The following is a 21,544-nucleotide window of genomic DNA, read 5'->3' as shown; positions in this document are numbered from 1 at the left end:
CCTACTATTTTTGTAGAATGAAGAGATTTTATTCCTTAAAGAACCTCTTTATCGATTAATATTATCTGTCACACTCCATATGTTGAGAATATGGAAATAATTAAGAAGGGGATCATACAATTAAATAAACAATTCCCCTACTACCACAGCAAAAAATAAAAAATAAATAAATAAAATTAATACTAAATAAAATTTAGTGTTAGTGTAATCACAAAAACAGGATGTACACAAATTATGAGACGGATTTTTTTTTTTAGATTTCCATTTGATTTCTGTGTATGCACATAGGTAATTTAAGGATAAATACAAAAGTGACACGATTTTTGATATGGCGGCCCAAAGGTGCTCTGATTTAGGCAGATTATTTTTTCTTTTTTACTAATTTTTCGGGATCATTATTAATATTTATATTTTAGTAAAAGTAGAATACAAAAATTAAGAATGATTTAGAGAATGAACTTAGGTGAACAGTTACATCCTCCTTAAATTCTTCAAGTTACATTCTTCTTACGGAATCTGGATTTTCTAGCTGTGAGATCTGTTATTTATTTATATCAGTCGTTCATTATTTGAGTATTATGGCTTTAGTACTTTTATTTGTTTAGCAAAGGATAATTAATTTTTGTAAATATTAAATAAGTTGCAATTCTTTTTATTTTTTTGTAAAGATTACCGTACTTATTCGAGTACCCCCCGCACATTTTTCTTGGAATTGGAGAGAAAAAATAAGGGTGTGGGGCTTACTTGAAACATAGTCTTTAGCCAGGATAATTTATGTAATGTAAACGTTTTCTTACAAGTACCTAAATTCACAAAAATGTACCTAACATCACAAAAATGTAGTAACATTACGCTTTCGTTTATCAATACCGGATGCCGCTTATACAGAATACATCCTTAATTATTAACATCCTGTTCATATTATCGATAGGAATGAAGTTACAGTATTTTTATAAAACTGATTCATTCTGTATAGGCTGCATCAGGTACTAATGACACTACAGATACAGTATCAGTTACCCATCGTCGTCTTGACTATTCGTCATAGTCATTGTACTGTTTGTATATATGGACGGTTATATACATTTTATCTGTTTAGTTTATCTTGTAAAGTTTAATACAGTGATTTATTTTAATTACGGCATTAAAATGAGTACAAAAGGACAGCGTCTACGATCTTTTACAGTAAATGAAAAACTGCGGGTTATAGAAGTGCAACCACTAGATGTCTGCATTAATAAACCGTTCAAATCTGCATTAAAACAACTGTACAGTAAATGGATGGCTGATGAACATATTTTTCTCACGCCTACAGGAAGAATCAAACGCCCAGATTTCTGTTTGGCTAAACAGATGCTTGGGAAGGTATTTCCAAGGAATTAGTAAGGAAAAGTTTTAAAAAATGCGGAATATCTAATGAACTTGATGGTGGTGAAGACGTTTGGCAGAGCGACGTGGAGACTACGTGGTAACTCTCCTACAGACATTGACAGTGACAGTGATTAATTAAAAATAAAATCCCATATTAAATCGTGTATTGAAATAATCCTTTTCAACACGATACTTTCTTTTCGTTTTACTGGCCTACTGATTCTGAACTAAACTAGTACTTACGGTAATTAATATTGTAATTTAAATGAATTAATTAAATGTTTTACTTTCTGAATGTTTTCGTATTTACGTATTTTTTTATCATATCTGTTGCACTTTAAAATACCGGTATATATTCGATATTTTTTTCGATTTTCGGTCCGAAAAATCGAGGTGCGGGGCTAATCGTAGCGGGGGGTAATCGAATAAATACGGTAACTTTATAATGAGAAGTTATAAATGGAACATCGACCCACAAAATCAATAAAAAACGGTAAAACTGTAAATATCTTACAGCTAAAAAACACAGACTATATGAAGTGCAATCCTTTAGTTTGATTACTGGAAAAATGTTTAACATTCTTGAAATTTAAATTCACGTATTTTCAAAAGACATAGTACATAAATATAGTACAAAAATCGTTTTAATTTTTTGAGACAGGGTTTTCCATCATTAAGTGTAAATTCATTTCAGTTTATGCTTTTTAAGAATGCTATTTTTGTGTTTAAAAAAACATTTTTGAGAAACAAAAACCAAATCTGATGACAAGTAACATAAAATTATCCAGAGGTACCGGTTCGAATCCCGGTCCGGCATGGCATTTTTCATAAGTTACAAAATTCCATTTCCATATTCCACGAGCTTCAAACTCATGTGGCGAAATCATCAAGAAAAAAAAATTTGAGGTTGTCCAATTTTGTTGACAAGCGGAAAACTTTCCGGGTAAGGTCAATTTATAACAAGAAGTTTCACCCCGGTGCTTTTCACAGAGAAGTATTTGTTGTTCTATCGTAGAGCAGAGACCATGTAAACTCTGCACCTTACGTTATACCAACAAACACGAAGTACCTAAATCCTACCACCCTATATTGAGCTCTGTGCCAAAATTTCCTTTACCTAAATCTTACATGTTTGTATACTGTTCTGTCCCCTCAATGATATATATTTAACCAAAAAGATTGTATAATAATTGTGGCTAGATTGCTGTAATCTCAGGCTTAGTAATTCAAATTATTTTTTAACACAAAATGTGACTAAGAGAATAATTTCTCTTTAAAATCTAAGATCTAAGGGAGGGAATTAAGAAATCCAACATGTTACTTCCTATAAAACAGTTAATTAACACTTCTAAGTTTACAGACAACCAATAATAAATTGCTAGGCCAAACATGGAAAAAATACTACATCCTTAAAAACAGATAATACTGTAAAAAAAAATCTGATGTGGACACCAAATCACTTCCTTGTTTTGTTGACACCTTTTTACCAACGGCTATTAAATTACACAAATATATATATATATATATATATATATATATATATATTTTTTTTTTTTTTTAATGAAAAGTACATAAAATTTTATTTCATTAATAACCTCTGATATTTTTTCATAATTTTTTTTTATTGTTATTACTGAATTATTACTTATCCTAATTTTTTTTCTATAATCAGAGGTTAATTAATTTCTATTAACCTCTTAATTATTAATAAATCAATATATTTAAATATAAAAGAAAGTTAAAAAAAAGGAGGTGAAGTCTGATCCGAACTGATGTACCTTCCCCTTATAAGATCCAAATATTTCATTAATTATAATTTCATTTGCTTATAACTCTCGAATAAATACCACTTACGATTTATCGTTGAATAGCTCTCAATGAGAGCTTAGTACTGCAAGTAAGAAAAATTCCAAAATCCAATTTTCTTTGGATCTTTTTTTTTTTTTATTTTGGGCTTTATTGGACACATTTGGTTCAGTCGATTGCAATCAAAAGGGGAGGTACGATTAAGTTTCGTTCACCAAAATGTAATATTACTGATCAGGAAATTCCAAAGAATTAATCAGTTTTTTTTACTTAATTTCTACTAGATATTGTAATTTACTAAGGTAGTTTATGTTACCAGGTATTTTACTACCTCTGTTTTGGATTTACATTATATATATATTTTAAGTTGAAATAATTTCTTTAACGTTCCGGGTGAAAGGCAAAGACAGAGAGTCCTCCAAGAATTTTGGAGAGTTAAATTACGCAAGGTGGTAACTTGCAACTTGTTTGTTTTATGAATATTTATAATTATTTTATCTTAAAAAATGTAAATATATTAATTTAAATAAATCAAGCTTCATCTGACGCCTTGAAGCATTCTGTATGAAACCAACAATAACCAGTGTATTCCACATTGCATTTCACGCCCTCAAAGATGAGGTGTACAAATTTACATTGCAAGGAGTAACTTCAGTCTTATTGATGTTATATCGTACTTGACCTAATAGTTTCTGATTACTTGAAATAGTTGTACATTAATTGTACATATCTTATGAACCGTACGTGGAAAACAAATATTTTACAATCAGTAGGAACCTGTTTCAAAATTTAAAAAAGTTATTTAACATCGGTGTTACTAATTATAATAAAAGAAAATTACTCGAATCAGTAGATAATAAACTCGTAATTAAAAAAAAATACAAATGGGAAAGTTTAAACATATGTTAAGAAAGATAGAGAATTTGGAAACTTTCAAATTACTCTCCTATAAAATTGGTAATTTGCGACTGTGACTATTCTTCGCCTACACTTTAATTTGGTATTATTTTTTTGTACCAAGGATAAATTAAAAATTGTTTAATACTTTCTCTACTATCTTTGAATTTGAATTTTTAGACAATCTTAACTTAAATATTACTATTCATAAGATTATAATTTAACACCAACATAGAAGTCCACTTTAAGTTAAGATTAAATTTCCTGGCCTATCACAGCCTCTTTCATAAACTTCAAGCTTACCTGGTGAATTAATACAAACTGAAAAAAATAAATAGGATCGTGTTATTGGTTACTTTTTACTTGGTACTCTTGGATTGTTATTATTTCTTTAAATTTTGTGCATTTATTAACTTTATTTTCTATTTAAAATAAAAGTAGACATAAAAAAAATTCTCAAACATGTTAAAAGTGCTTGAAGAAAAATTATACGTATAATTATAAACGAAATACAAAAGAAAAGTAGTTAGATAAGAGATCTAAGTGTCGGTAAAACTGAAAAAGGACTTTATATGAAATGACATTTAATAACTATCACTGAATGTGAGCTAAGACCGTTTGAAATGTTTGAATTTGCATAATTTTTTTACTTCAGCTAACTTTCTACGGTTTCCTGGAAAAATAAGTAAACTACCTGAAAAATATCACGCTATTCATTACTATGTTATAACAATCGAAACTAATTAATAGTAATGAAAATCGATGTAGCCTAGCTAGTGACACTGAAGAAAATTCCTTTATGAAACAGTTATTTTTCTATTTTCTGAATTTTAAGTCACGGACATAAATAAACAAGCAAAAAATGAATTGAAAACCTCTTTTTTTGTTGGATTTGGTTTTTTACGAGTAATAAAGAGCGAGAGTAAACCCGTTTTCTCTTTTTTTTTATTTAGTCACCGGAACCACCGTAAGGTATTAGTTCAGAGAACGAATGAGGATGATATGTATCAATGTGAATGAAGTAGAATCTTGTACAGTCTCAGGTCGACCAGTCCTGAGAAGTGTGATTAATTGAAACTCTACCACCAAAGAAGACGTCGAGTTTGTGAATATACTGTGGTAACCCGTGCTGAATACTGATCAGCGTTTTTGGCTAATTTTGATAAATTTTTTGGTTGTCTTTTCTGTCTTGCGTATTACGCAAATGTTGGCAGACTATTACTGGACACGTGTGCGAAATTTAAAGAATTTTCGTTGACAGATTGATTAGTTATTGTGATTTTTCAAAAAGTATTTTATTCTTTCATAAGGAACAGTGTATAAAAGGACAACATAACCTGGTAATTTAGTAAAAAATTTCTAAGTTATTTGTTTATTTGAGGCAGATCAGTGAAATCAGTTGTTTACGTCTAAAAGTTGGACTTTTCCAACTTTTCTCAACTCACCAGGCAAAAGTTGGACTTTTCCAACTTTTCTCAACTCACCAGGCAAAATTTTCTAAGTGTTAGAGGTGAATTATAAGGGGAATTTCCTTTTTTTATAACTTCCGAATTCTTTGATCCGTACCCGAATCCTACAGTATCTCGACGAATACCGACCCCCCGTCACCCAAATCCGACCTCGGATTTTGGTGGATACATTTTCGGTCTCTCCGATCCACTGATACCACCCCTCAAAAAGTGACAAGTGGGTACTCAATTTACGCGGAATTGAGCCCTGAACACGTTTTTGAAGTCAGAATTTAAAGAAAAATACTTTTTGTGAAGAGTTCAAGGCGACATTGTAATTTTGCTGGTGTTAAGAGCATGGAAGAGAAACAGGGGTTCAGACCGAGGAAGAGCCTGCCTAGGTCACCTGTTAGAGAGCAATTGAAGTTTTTGCCGCGCGAGGAAGAAGGAGTATCCTTTGTTGTGATGTAACGTGTGGCAACTAGAGTGTTAATTAAATTGCCTAAGAGCAATTTAATTAACGAGTAGGTCGTTGGATCGGCTGATGAAAAGGCGTAGGAAAGAAACTGATGATAGAGAGGTGGCATCGGGTGAGGCGTGTTCGCATGAACAGCCGTTAGAGGAAGTCGTAGTCCAGGTCACGAAGTTGGCAAAATTAATGGGTGTGAATGTCAACACGAAGTTGGAGATAAAGGAGTGATCTCTCTGGCTTACTGAGCTATTGAAAAAGATAATCGAGTTGACGGATTCTGGATATTCGTGTGGAGGTGCTATAAGTGGTCGTGCAGTGGACGCGGCTATCCAGACTGCGCAGATTGAGAGTAAGAGGCTGCTTGGCCAGGTGGAGGAGGAAGTACTAGAAGAGGAGGTTCCTGATTTGATGATTAAGAGATGGCCTACCTCGTTTTTTGAGAAGTGCGAGGAGAGAAAAGAATCGGTTTTTGGTGTGTCGAATGACGACTTTGTCGATATTTTTGATCTAGCCAAAGACTCTAAAACGGAGTATGGGAGGAGGATTTTAGAGCGCACTATGTCGTTAAGAAGACTGTTGAGAAATGATAAATTGAAGCGAGGCCAATTGGTGGTGGAAAAGGGCCAAACGGAGGTATTATTGGGTGAGCTTGAGGAAGAAAAGTTGGGGCCTGCTATGCAATTGTCGTAGATACATCTGTGGGAGAGAGGTTGGTGGCTGAATACCTATATCGGGTGATAAAGAAGATCACTCAGCTTAAATTAAATGTTGTTTACGGGGCTGTAAGTAACAATACTGGTTGGCATTGTAAAAAGGTTTTGGAGTAGGTGGACAGAAGACGAAATGAGAAGGTGATTTTTATGGAGGAAAATAAGTTACGAGTGATGGATCTTAAGGGTGAGCAAGAGATCAGAAGTGAGGGGTTTAATGTAATAGTTTTAAGGAGCAGGTTACCTCTTATTCGGACTTGTTGAAAAAAATTAAAAAGGAGGTTAGTAAGGAGGAATTGAGTGAAGTATTATCAATTAAATAGGGAGGTGGTGAGGCTTTGCATAAAAGACCAAGAGGGCCGGTGGAGAAGGTTAACGTGGTCAAAGAGAAGCTCGCTGGTGTGAAAATTACGAGAGAAATGAGAGGTAAACTGGCGTCCATATTCATTAAATAGACTTGATACATGATATCTTGAGCTGGACGTGTCTGATAGAGATATATTGTCGGAATATATTGCAGGTTGGATGGGTAATGTGCCGGATCGCAATGAGTGACTTTGAGGTGAGATGTTTTCGTTGCCATGAGGGAGGGCATTTAGCTGCCAGATGTGTCGGTCCTGATAGGTCGAGGATATGTTTTTTATGCAAGGATGCTGGATAAGGCCAAAGAATGTAAGAAGAATCCTATGTATTTGATGTGTGGTGAAGTTGGATACAAAATCGGAGGAGTACAATGTGCAAAGAAAAATGGTAAGTTTACTACAAGTAAACATGAAAAAAAGTTTAGCCTCTCATGATGCCATAATGGAAATTGTTAAGTGTAGAGGTGTGGATCTAGTTGTCGGAGCCTAATGATAAGAAGATGCAGGATGATAGTTGGCTGCATGATGCTACTTGCAGTGCGGCTGTGTGTAGTTTCAATAGTAATACTCCTATTGTAAGACAAGTTGCCGGATTGGGGCACGTGTGGCTACCGACTGCAGACATTCTAGTTTGCAGTGTAAAACTAGAATGCACACTAAGTTTGCAGTTTAGTGGGCTGTGCAGAGGGGGCCCAAATGTTGATTTAGGGGATTTTGAAGAGACTCTGGATGAGTTGAGTAGGCTGAGAAATGTTGTGTGTAAGGATGTGGTAATATCTGATGACTTCAAAGCCAAGAATGTTGCATGGGGAACAGATAGACAGGGTCTATTTTTAGAAGAGGAGGTGATGGCGGAGTTGGGACTTATCTGACTCAGTAATGGTGAGTTACCAACCTTGGTCCGCGTAAATGGAGTGTCATTTATAGACGTGTCTTTTTTTCACCGGGACTTGCGAGGACGGCTAAATGTTGGTCGGCGGCGATAAATGGATTCATGAAGATAAATGGATTGATGAAGCTGCGTATGGGACGTGGAGAATCAGGTCTATCCTGGCAGTGTTTTTTGTTGGACGTGAGTAAAGCGTTTAACTTACTGCCGTTTGGGTGGATCCTGAGTGAACTTAAGAGAAGAGGGGTGAGCCCATATTTGCGGCCCTTATTCAAGATTACTTAAGAGTGTAGGTAGTAGTGATAGGCTGTGCAGAGGGGGCCCAGATTCAGATTGAGACGCAGGCCGGAGTACCCCAGGGTTCAGTGTTTGGGCCAACCTTGTGGAATGTAGCCTATGATTGGAGTACTCCGCCTGGATTATCCAGAGGGCGTGTACCCGACTGGTTTTGCCGATGATTTGTCACTCGTTATAGCTGCTAAAACGGAGACTGAATTGGTGAGGAAGGGCAATGAGGCCATGCGGATGGTACATGCTTGGTTGGAGGAGAGCGGTCTTCATTTAGCCTTAGAGAAGACCCAAGTTTTGGCTATGGCAGAAGGAGGCAGTTGGCTCCAATAAGTTTAATAGAAGGTGGAGGGGAGATTGTGACTGTAGGTAGGGCAAAGTAGTTTGGAACCTGGCTTGATATAAAGACATCTTTCAACCCTTGTTTTTTTTTTGTTTGTGGGCGAAAAACGCCTGGGCGTTATCAGCGCCCGAAATTTTATTAATAAACGGGTAAAATAACTCCAAAATACTAAAGTATATCAGGTGTAAACGTAATATTAATCATATAATAAAAATTTATTAAAACAAGCCAAGAAGGCAAAATAAAACTCAAAACTAATACCACGGACGAAGTTGTTAACACATAAAAGTTAAAATAAAAAGTTCGAATAAAGAAACTATATAAAACTTAACTAATTTCAATGGGTTGTGCAAAAGTCCCCTCCCTGGATAGTAAAATTAAATACATAGAAACAAAAAAAATCAAAATTGAAAGTAAAGGTTAAAATTATTAAAAAAATCTTCTTACAGAAAAACATACATGATAATATTAAACTCTTTACAGTAACCTGGTACTATGCAAAAAGAGAAACATCCGGCCCAAAATTCCGTTATTATTGCACTAGATATCACGGATGGTTCCATGTATATCAAACTGACGTCGCAACGCCGCATAACATATGCAGTCCACGAGAATATGATGCGCAGTCATGCGGCAGTTGCATCGTGTGCATAGGGGTGGGGCTTCTCCTGACATTAGGTATTCGTGTGTGATCCTCGTATGTCCTAACCGTAACCGGCAGAGGAGCCCCAAGGCAACACTGAATCTTTAAGCCGTCGGAGTTTATTGTCGACGGTAGTCGCCCAGTAACTTTGCCACCTTGCTCTCGGTGATTGTTTTACACGACTGATAAAATAAAAGGTAGTAACTCGGATGGTGAAAGCAGGTTGAATACACGCTTCTTTGGCCGCAGAATCTGCTCTCTCGTTACTTCGAATCCCAACGTGGCTAGGGATCCAGCAAAAACCTACCTCTCTGTTGCGTTTATCTAACTCAGCGATTTTATCATAAATGTCAATGACGAAAGGATGTGGATGTTTGGAATAAAAGTTTTCTAACGCCTGGAGAGCACTGTACGAGTCACTGCAAGTAAGAATGCTCCTATATTTAGGGCTAACGATACTTAGAGCCCTATTCACAGCGAGTAGTTCTGCGGTGAACACACTCGTAATTTCGGGTAGGAAAAACATATAAGTCTTTGCACTGATAACAAAAGCACAACCAACGTTACCGTCATCAGTGTATATCACCGTGTCTGGGTTCAACTTGGTGAGAATAAACTGAAACATCTGCCGGAAAACAGTAAGTGGTGTTGATCGTTGATCGTATGTTGTAAGGTCAAATGTAAAATTTACAAGGTTTATTCTCCACGGAGGATTCGAGCACGGACATGGTGGAAAGAACGAGGGAGTGTCAACATTTATACGCTGCAGCAGACGTCGTGTACGGACACCCACAGACGCAGTACAATGTGGACGGTCCTCATATTTCCTTACATTAGGATTCTTAAGAACTGGGTTAAAAGCTGGGTGATTTGGCTGTCTTTTGAGACAGGCAAAATAAGATAACAAAAGCTGGTCTCGTCTATCACAAAGTGACGGCTCGCCAGTGTCTACAAGTAAGCTTGCGATAGGGCTCGATCTAAACGCACCTGTGGCAAGCCGAAGAATGCTTTTCTTCGGTGTACCCCTTCCAGCATTTTAAGCACGGTTTGACGAGCTGAAGAATAGGCGATACAACCACAATCCAAAAGGAAACGAAAAAGGGAATAGGTAAAACGCAACATACATGACCGATCGGCTCCCCAATTAGTGTTACTAAGGACCCGCATCATATCTAAATGTTTGGAACATTTTGTCCTCAATTCATTTATATGTTTGATCCAGGTAAAATAGCTATCAAAAAGCAAACCTAGAAACCTGACGTAAGGAGAGACAGCAATAAGCTCTCTGTTCAGAAAACCCCGCGGATTAGAAGGGTTCCGTAGCCGAGAAAAGTCTACACAATTCGTCTTGTCGGGTAAAAATGTGAAACCAATAGTTCTTGACCAAGCCTCAAGGGGAAATATAGTGTTCTACATCAGTCACTCCGCAGTGGGTGTAGAGCGGCTCGCAACGTAAATAGCAAAATCATCAATGAAAAGAGAACAAGAGAAAAGTGCATGTACACAATTGGCAATGGCTGTATGTGGCCACAGAAAACAAGGTGGCAATTAATACACTACCTTGAGGTACTCCATTTTCCGAGACGACACTGTCTGAAAGTGAATCGTCTACACGAACACGAAACGTTTGGTGATTTCAGAATTCCCGGATAAAAACAAGCATATTGCCGTTGATTTCCACCTCCTAAGGGTGTTAAGAATGCATGTCGCCAGGCCGTGTCGTACGCCTTTTTTATATCGAAGAAGATAGCAACAAGGTGTTGGCGGTTCAGGAAGGCGTTTTGTATGGCTGTCTCCATTGACACCAAATGGTCAATGGTAGATCTCCCTTGTCGGAAACCACACTGCTTCGAAGAAAGAAAGCCATGTTTCTCCAAGTACCATGCAAGCTTACGGTTTACCATTCTCTCCATTATTTTACGTAACAGGCTTGTTAAAGAAATAAGTAGCTTATTAGGTAATTAGCTAAAGTAGCTTGAGGGATAGGTTTTGTCTTTACCAGGCTTTAGTAGTGGTATAATAAATGCTCCTGACCAGCCGGGCGGAAAGACTTGTACGGAGAATAAACCATTGTAAATACTCAAAAGAAGTTGTAGTGCTGATTTAGGAAGGTGTGAAAGCACACAAAGGCGAACGTTGTCTGGTCCAGGGGAAGTGTCACGTGAGTTCTTAAGTGCGTGCAACAATTCTTTAAGTAAGAATGGAGTGTTCAATTCACCAACCGAAACACCAATATGTAACGCCAATATTTCCATCTGTGTTTTGTACCTTTGAAAGTCGTTACTATATGACGAAGTGAGAGATACCGAGCGGAAAGATTTTGCTAAAGTATTTGCTACAGCCGAAGATGATGTAAGGAGTTCTCCTTCATCGATGAGACCGAGAATAGATTGCCTTGGCGACCTGAAAATTGCATAGATTTTTTTCACACAGTAGACGTGGGAGTAGTACGTGAGATGGTGTTCACATATTTCGTCCATGAATTTCTCTTAGCGTTCAAGAAGACCCGACGGCACACCGCTCTAGCCCTGCGGTACAAATTTAGATGTTCAGTTGTAGGTCTATTATTGAATTTGCGTAGTGCCCGCCGTCGATTCTTAATAGCACGTTTGCAATCATCATTCCATCACGGAATGGAAGAACGTTTAGGATTGCCCGATGTTTCTGGGACATATCTGCTGGCTGTTTCGAGTATTATAGGCGTAAAAGAGGAAAGTTGCTCAAGGATGTTCGCACCGACGTCATACTGCGATTGGAAGGCTTTATAATATCCATCCCAATCTGCCTTTTCAACAGTCCACCTCCGTGGATGTTGATTTTTATTAATTATTTTTGTTTGGACTATAAGAAAGGCACTTCGGAAGTAACTTCGTCTTATCGTACAAAAAAAGAATAAGTAAAAAGCGAGATTGAACAATTAGTGCAAAAAATACACTTGTGTTAAACAATCAGATCAATTATCAGAACTATAAATGTTAGTAGTTTTGTGATATTTATAACCTATTTACTCGATGGTAATTATTCACATCGATTATGGGTTTAAAATAAATTGCTTTTCTTATTTCCAACCAGCACCTGTAATATATCACTTCAACAGACAGTAAATATAGGTATGTAATAAGTTAATGAAAACTTTATGATTTCATTACCATTTTATTTTATATATCAGCCGTTGACGGTTGAATTTGTAAAAGTACTCAGATATGACGTCATGTAGTAAAACTCTATTCCTAACAAAATCCTTAAGCATTCCTATACGTACAAACTATTTTTCAACCAATATCTTTCATAAGAAAGAATATCATATATTACACATATCCCTACAGGGATCATAAATCTATTTTATGTCTAATGTAAATTGATAATAGCTAGAGTATAGGATAGAGCCTCATTTAGGACCCAGATCAGTAAGAGGACTGAAGATCACCCAGCAACGAATGAGAGTTGCATATGAGACTCGGGTGAAGAAAGTGACCTGATGGTGAAGGGGCGCAGGATAACCCCGTGTGGAGCCGTCGTGCGTCTGCACTTGTGCAGATGAGCGACGGTGATGCAGCGCGGGGACTCTGGACCCCTGGAGCCTAAAGACATCTCCTGGCGCCGTGCAATGCTTAATTACAGGACCGGCCTCGGAAGGGGAAAACGGTGAGATAGGAGTTTTAGCCGGTAAGGTGCGGATACACATAGGCTCTTAATAACATTTAGCCGAACCCTTGCGAGTCCAACACTCCCCCATTTTTGGGGGATGCGAAAATGACATTTATCAGACTCATCTATAACAAAAAAAAAATTGAAAATAAACTGATAAACCGGTTAAAAATGCATCACTGATCAATTAAGTACATTAATTTTAAACAATATGTTTATTGTTATAGAATATGTTTAGTGATTTTAGAGTAATTAACTCAGCGTCAAATAATGGGCAGGCAGGAGTAGGTTTCGTGATGAACAAGAAGATAGGGAGGAGAGTGGAGTATTTCAAAACGCATAGCGATAGAATCACTGTAATAAGGATAAAATCAAAACCTAAACCGACAACGATTGTTAACGTCTATATGCCTACAAGCGCCCATGATGATGATGAGGTAGAGTGTGTATACGAAGAGATTGATGAAGCAATTAAACACGTAAAAGGAGATGAAAATTTAATAATAGTTGGAGAGTGGAATGCAAGCATTGGAAAACGCAAGGAAGGAAATATAGTGGGTGAATACGGGCTGGGCAAAAGGAATGAAAGAGGGGACCGATTTATAGAATTTTGCACGAAGTATAATTTAGTAATTGCCAACACCCAAATTAAAAATCATAATAGAAGAATATACACTTGGAAAAAGCCAGGCGATACTGGAAGGTATCAGATAGATTATATCATGGTTAAGCAAAGATTTAGAAATCAACTCGTGGACTGCAAAACTTACCCTGGAGCAGACATTGATAGCGATCATAATTTGGTGATAATGAAATGTAGATTGGGGTTTAAAAACCTGAAGAAAAGGTGTCAGATGAATCGGTGGAATTTAGAGAAGCTTGAGGAAGAGGAGGTAAAGAAGATATTTGAGGAGGACATCGCAAGAGGTCTGAGTAAAACAGATAAGGTAGAAAATGTAGAAGAAGAATAGGAGAATGTTAAAAAGGAAATTCTTAAATCAGCAGAAGCAAACTTAGGCGGAATAAAGAGAACTGGTAGAAAACCTTGGGTTTCAGACGATATATTGCAGCTGATGGATGAACGTAGAAAATATAAGAATGCTAGTGATGAAGAAAGTAAAAGGAACTATCGGCAATTAAGAAATGCTATAAACAGGAAGTGCAAACTGGTGAAAGAAGAGTGGATTAAAGAAAAGTGTTCAGAAGTGGAAAGAGAAATGAACATTGGTAAAATAGACGGAGCATACAGGAAAGTTAAGGAAAATTTTGAGGTACATAAATTAAAATCTAATAATGTGTTAAACAAAGATGGTACACCAATATATAATACGAAAGGTAAAGTCGATAGATGGGTGGAATATATTGAAGAGTTATACGGAGGAAATGAATTAGAAAATGGTGTTATAGAGGAAGAAGAGGAAGTTGAGGAGGATGAAATGGGAGAAACAATACTGAGATCTGAATTTAAGAGAGCATTAAAAGATTTAAATGGCAGAAAGGCTCCTGGAATAGACGGAATACCTGTAGAATTACTGCGCAGTGCTGGTGAGGAAGCGATTGATAGATTATACAAACTGGTGTGTAATATTTATGAAAATGGGGAATTTCCATCAGACTTCAAAAAAAGTGTTATAGTTATGATACCAAAGATAGCAGGGGCAGATAAATGTGAAGAATACAGAACAATTAGTTTAACTAGTCATGCATCAAAAATCTTAACTAGAATTTTATACAGAAGAATTGAGAGAAGAGTGGAAGAAGTGTTAGGAGAAGACCAATTTGGTTTCAGGAAAAGTATAGGGACAAGGGAAGCAATTTTAGGCCTCAGATTAATAGTAGAAGGAAGTTTAAAGAAAAACAAACCAACATACTTGACGTTTATAGACCTAGAAAAGGCTTTCGATAACGTAGACTGGAATAAAATGTTCAGCATTTTAAAAAAATTAGGGTTCAAATACAGAGATAGAAGAACAAATGCTAACATGTACAGGAATCAAACAGCAACAATAACAATTGAAGAACATAAGAAAGAAGCCCTAATAAGAAAGGGAGTCCGACAAGGATGTTCCCTATCTCCGTTACTTTTTAATCTTTACATGGAACTAGCAGTTAATGATGTTAAAGAACAATTTAGATTCGGAGTAACAGTACAAGGTGAAAAGATAAAGATGCTACGATTTGCTGATGATATAGTAATTCTAGCCGAGAGTAAAAAGGATTTAGAAGAAACAATGAACGGCATAGATGAAGTCCTACGCATGAACTATCGCATGAAAATAAACAAGAACAAAACAAAAGTAATGAAATGTAGTAGAAATAACAAAGATGGACCGCTGAATGTGAAAATAGAAGGAGAAAAGATTATGGAGGTAGAAGAATTTTGTTATTTGGGAAGTAAAATTACTAAAGATGGACGAAGCAGGAGCGATATAAAATGCCGAATAGCACAAGCTAAACGAGCCTTCAGTAATAAATATAATTTGTTTACATCAAAAATTAATTTAAATGTCAGGAAAAGATTTTTGAAAGTGTATGTTTGGAGTGTCGCTTTATATGGAAGTGAAACTTGGACAATCGGAGTATCTGAGAAGAAAAGATTAGAAGCTTTTGAAATGTGGTGCTATAGGAAAATGTTAAAAATCAGATGGGTGGATAAAGTGACAAATGAAGAGGTATTGCGGCAAATAGATGAAGAAAGAAGCATTTGGAAAAATATAGTTAAAAGAAGAGACAGACTTATAGGCCACATACTAAGGCATCCTGGAATAGTCGCTTTAATATTGGAAGGACATGTAGAAGGGAAAAATTGTGTAGGCAGGCCACGTTTGGAGTATGTAAAACAAATTGTTGGGGATGTAGGATGTAGAGGGCATACTGAAATGAAACGACTAGCACTAGATAGGGAATCTTGGAGAGCTGCATCAAACCAGTCAAATGACTGAAGACAAAAAAAAAATGTTTATTTAACAAAAATATGAATTTGAAGTATTATTATCAACAGCATTCGTCGGCGTGTTTTTAAAAATTTTTATTACTTCTTCGCTAATTAACATGTAAAAATATAAATATTTGTAGACATGTATTTCTAATGTATTTTGTGGCAACAGACACAAAATTTAAAAGAATAGAAAATTAAATTAGCTTCTAAAAAAAATTACTAACCATTTTTATTATCATTAACTACAAAAATCTTAATGATATTAATTTCTAAGAAATCTGCTTTTCTAACAACATATCGTAGATGATGAAACACAAATTTTATGCCGAATAAATATTTTTTTAATTTAATTTAATTAATAATAAGTAAGCTTATATTTAGATAACGTGATTTATTCTCAATTTAACTTTGGAGAACATTTATATATAAAGAAATCTCGGTTAAGAATTTTATGTAAAGTTTCACCTTAACGATGTTTAAATTTTTTAGATTCTAATATTAGCAGGTTAAAATAAGCTGGTAAACTACCACAGAACGAGATATTAAAAAAAAAATATTTTTTTTTAAATTAAAAAAAATGACTTTCCTAATAAAATGATTCTGAAAAACACACGACTTTTATTCTTTTTCTTCTTCCAAAACGGACGGATTAACATCTTCCAGTCCTATAAATTTGAAATTTATTTAAAAATACAAAAAAAAAAGACTTTTTAAAATTAATTTTTCGTTAAGTAAAAGACGTACATTACAAAAGTATTAGAGGAAACAGTCAGATGATAACAGGTTAGTTTTAGTTTTATATTACACTAACCGTTACATTATATTATCAGGGCGAGCAAAGCAAGCCCTTCCCATTTATCTCGGAATCTCCACCCTTTGAACCCCGCTGCGTTATCCTCATGTTTGTGAGAATAATACTGATAAATAACGATTAAAGCCGAAAAGCTCTCTTTCCTACACCGTTTCCCTCGTTCTTGACATAGAAGCTCTAATACGCTACTGCTGTAGATGAAAATATCTTCTTACGATTCCCTTTCCGTTAAACTACGATACCCTATACATCTTGGGAAGAGGTCAAGGTAGACAGTTGAAAATCGAATGAGTTATAAAACGCACATCAATTTGTTGGTCTATTATCTTTACATAGAAAAACATCAAAAACAGAATTATATCGTCATCCAAGAGGAACAATTCACAACTTCAGCCCCAAGGGGACTAGGGCCTTGATCTATGGCTTAAAATATCTCTGTTATTCATGTTATCCCTAGGATAACATGAATGTATTCTGAAAATTTGAAATTAATCAGTCGATTGGTTCTCGCCTGATGTTGCTACAAACGGACAAAAGCTTCCCAAAAGTTCATTAATCATTGAACATTTTATATCTACATACTAGATGTGTGTGCGTTCACCCGCGCAAACATAATATGAGTAAGTATGCGATACTTTACGATATAAAACCTTTTTCTTCTTAATTTAATAGAACTTTAATAGTAAATATCAAAACAAAAATATTTGTATTCCAAAAATAATGGAATGTACTTAACAATAAGTTGTTAACTATTGGGGTATCTTTGACACAAAGTCATCATTAAACGTATCCCTGTGACAAAAGAAGTTACATGACAAAGAAAATTAATATTTTTTATCAAAAGTCAGTCAAAATTACAATAGATTTGTGAATTAAAAGTCAAATATGGAATAAAAACCGATAAAATAATTAATTAAAATAATATGTTTATAGGCATGAAAATTAAAATATACAGCATATCAAAATTTAATTAAATTCCGGTTGGTTATTTATTATGAAAATATAACTTTCAAAATAATTAATAATTGTTCATTTATTAAATAATTGCTATTAAAATAAAAATTCTCTTTTCTTTACTATTTAACTGAAAATTTAAGCCCACATTTATTATCTTTTATTTTTCGTTATCATTCATTTGACTATTTTATGGTATTCTCCATTCCATTCTATTAATACAACATTCATTTTTATTATATTATACTATGTTTAACAATAAATGTTACTGTGAATAACTCTCTATTTTATTGTACTTCAAATTTCTCTCTAATCACGTGTTCTAATATTCTGAAATCTAATTAGCGGTTAATCTTAGAATTTTACCTATAACTATTCCATATTTCAATTTGCTTTCTCTGTGCAATACGACAAAGATGTTAATATTTTTTTAAAAATTATTAGGAAACGTAATAGTTGTTAAATAATTGAAACATTTTTCTTTGAAAAAATTAGTTTCTGAACCTAATTGTCAGCACGTTTTTCAGAAAAATTTCCGAAAGCACTGTTTTTAATGGCGATCATCTCAAAAAAGTTACGAAATCCCTAAAGTATATAATTGAATAATAATGTATATTAAATTATATTTTGTTTGATCATCTATTTTTTTGTCAAATTTACTCTATTAGCAAATTTAAACTCTTAAGATCTTAGTTAATTTTGCAGTGTAGTGTTATTGCCATTGAGTATCCTGTATATAAGAGGTAATTAACAAAAGCTGATTCTGTTGTGTTTCAGTTGTCTGTGGGTATATATATATTCTGCCTGTCCTATGTAATTTTAGTTCAGTATCTTCAGTTTAATTTATATTCCTAGGTTTCTATGTTTTTCGGTATCTATTTTGGTAGTTTTGTATGACCTAATATAATTTATTTTTATTAGTTCTGAAATCAAAAAAATTCTTTGCATTTAAAATTATATATTTCTGACAAATATTATAAAATCATTAATATCATTTAAATATTTTGTTCTTATTTATCGGTAACAAAAGGTAATCTTGTTCGCAATGAAATGAAGTGTTATCAATATATATATATATATAAATCTGATGTGACATCACATGACTTGCTTGTACGCCTATTAAATTACAAATATACATTTTATTAGATAAAATTTTATTTCATTAATAACTTCTGTTATTTTTTCATATATATAATATATATATATTATTATTATTATTACTGAATTATTGCTTATAGTAAAATTTTTGTTACAATCAGAGATTAATAATTATTAATAAATCAATATATTTATATTAAAAAAAAGTTAAAAAAAAAGGGGAAACTGGGATTTGAACTGATGTGCCTGCCTTCCTCTTGAAAGAGCCAAATATTTCAAAAATTAATATTTTATTTAGCTATAACTCTGGAACCAATGAAAATAAGTACTACTTATGATTTAACGTTGAAAATTTCTCCAATGGGGGCTTTATTACTACAGTTAAGAAAAATTCCAAAATAAAAAAAAATTGAAATTAGACTTTTTTGGACACTTTTGGTCCAGTCGATTGCAATCAAAAGGGGAGGTGCACAACTAGATGTTACAACAGTTCTAAATCCAAAATTTCAACATTCTACGGCTAATAATTTTTGAGTTATGCGATATACATACGTACGTACATGTAGACGTCACGCCGAATCTATTCGAAATGGATTCAAAGATGGTCAAAATGGATATTTCCGTTGAAATCTGAAAACCGACATTTTTCGCGATCACAATACTTCCTTTACGTCGTAAAAAAGAAGTAAAAATGAGTTTGTTTGTTTGTTTGTCCCGTATGCGTTTCTATACCATTCATCCGATTCCGAACAAATTTTGGCGAGTTGTTGTGTACGCCCGCGAACGTTTCTGAATTAGTTTGGATCCGCTAGGTGGCGCAGGGGTCGAGATATTTCAAAAAATTGTATTTTATGTCCGATTTAGCTCATATTCAGAATATGTGTTACATGGAAATAAATACCTCTGTAAAAAATGGACCCGCTACATAGCGTTGGAGTTGAGATATTTGGAATAATTGCATTTACGGTCCGATTTGGTTCATATTCAGAATATATATTAGTTAGGTGGAAATAAATATTTTTGCAAAAAATGGATCGGCTAGGTGGCACTCGGGTTGAAATATTTAGAAAAATTGTATTTATGAACCGATTTGGTTTATTTTCAGAATATATTAGTTACGAGAAAAGATAACGTTTTGCAAAAACTTTACCCGCTAGGTGGTGAGGGTGTCCAGATATTTACGAAACAAACATACAAACTTTCTTCTTCTATATACATAAATGGCAATGTTTGTATAATTGTCTGCTATAAACTAAAAATTTACTGGACCAATTTACGCGCAGGTTTTTGCAAGGTGGTCCGCGTTGTTCGTAGAAGGTTTAAAGCTATTGAAATCCTCGATCTGATTAGTAGAAATTAAGTTAGGGGTATTTTGAACAGAGTACTATGTTTAGAGAGTAGTTTGAATTAAATCCGATGGTTAGTGCTGTTTTGACAATTAGATTTATTTACATTTTGACTTTTATTAAGTAAAAGGTTAATATTGTGAAGTTCCGTAATGTTTTGTAAGTTTCTTTATGTTCACTATTAACTGTGATGATTTTATAGCCATATCTCTTTTTATTAAACAGTTATTTTCTACCGATTACTGTGTTTAGTGAGCGGTTTGAATTACATCCAATAGGTGGTGCTATTTTTTTGCCCATTGGATTTAATTACGTTCTAACTTTTATAAAGTGAGAGGTAAAATTTTTTTAATGTTATATCAAACTTTCACACTATATTACACACACACACACACACACACACACACACATACACACACACACGCACACACACACACACACACACGCACACACACACACACACACACACACACACACACACACATCTAGCAATAGCGAAGCATTGCCGGGTCTGCTAGTAAAGTAACATAACATTGATCATATTTTACGTCGATCTAACCACATCTTCAATCTAGTAGATTTTTTGAACCTAGGTTTTTATAACCATAACTTTGCACAAGGAACTAGCCTAGATTTTGTATTGACGAATGTAACTGTGTCAACTCTTTCTTCGGACGGTGTTGTGCACCCGGATAAACATCATCCTCCGTTCTCAATAATCTTACACGACTCTTCGTTCATTCATGATCATGTTACAAATCGTTCCACGTATAATTTCAGAAAGGGAGACTTTAAATCTTTCTTTATAGACGTGACGAACGCAGATTGGGCCAATGTTCTTCTGTGTCCTAACCTGGACGAAGCTGTGACGAATTTCCATCAGGTGTTCAGAAAAGCTATAGCCAAGAATGTTCCATCACTCGTCGTCGATCGCCTAAGTTTCCGTTCTGGTTTTCAGCCGAACTTATAGCGCTGATTAAGAAGAAAAAAGTAGCACATCGACGATTTAAATTAACGAGACTTACTTCTGACTATCGCTCGTTTTCAGAGCTACGAAAGAAAGTTAAACTGATGCTTTCTAGGGATAATTATAACCACGCAAGGTTCATCGAAAGCGATCTAACGTTTAAGCCTTCAAGGTTTTGTAAATACGTCTCTCAACACAGATCTAACCCAGAAAGAGTAGTTGCACCTCTGATCGATAATGAACCAGTCACCGATCCTCAAGTGCTATGTACTCGTTTTGGGGAGTACTTTCAATCTGTGTTTCAGTCTTTTCCAGAGGATGTACAAGCGGATACCTCTTCAACGTCCAAAGATCGGATGAACTGTGCTGAGCTTGATATACCCTATGTCAGCGTCGAATTAGTATTAACCACCATTAACGGAATTAATCACAAGGCAGCCAGTGGACCTGATGGCATACCACCATTTATTATTAAATGCGTCAGCAGCGTGATCGCTCCTATTCTGGCCTCATTGTGCAACTGGAGCTTGAAATCAGGTACCTTCCCCAGCCT

This window comes from Lycorma delicatula, chromosome 2 (genome assembly GCF_047948215.1).
Source record: "Lycorma delicatula isolate Av1 chromosome 2, ASM4794821v1, whole genome shotgun sequence".
Classification (NCBI taxonomy): Eukaryota; Metazoa; Arthropoda; class Insecta; order Hemiptera; family Fulgoridae; genus Lycorma; species Lycorma delicatula.
Note: the sequence above shows the minus strand (reverse complement) of the source record.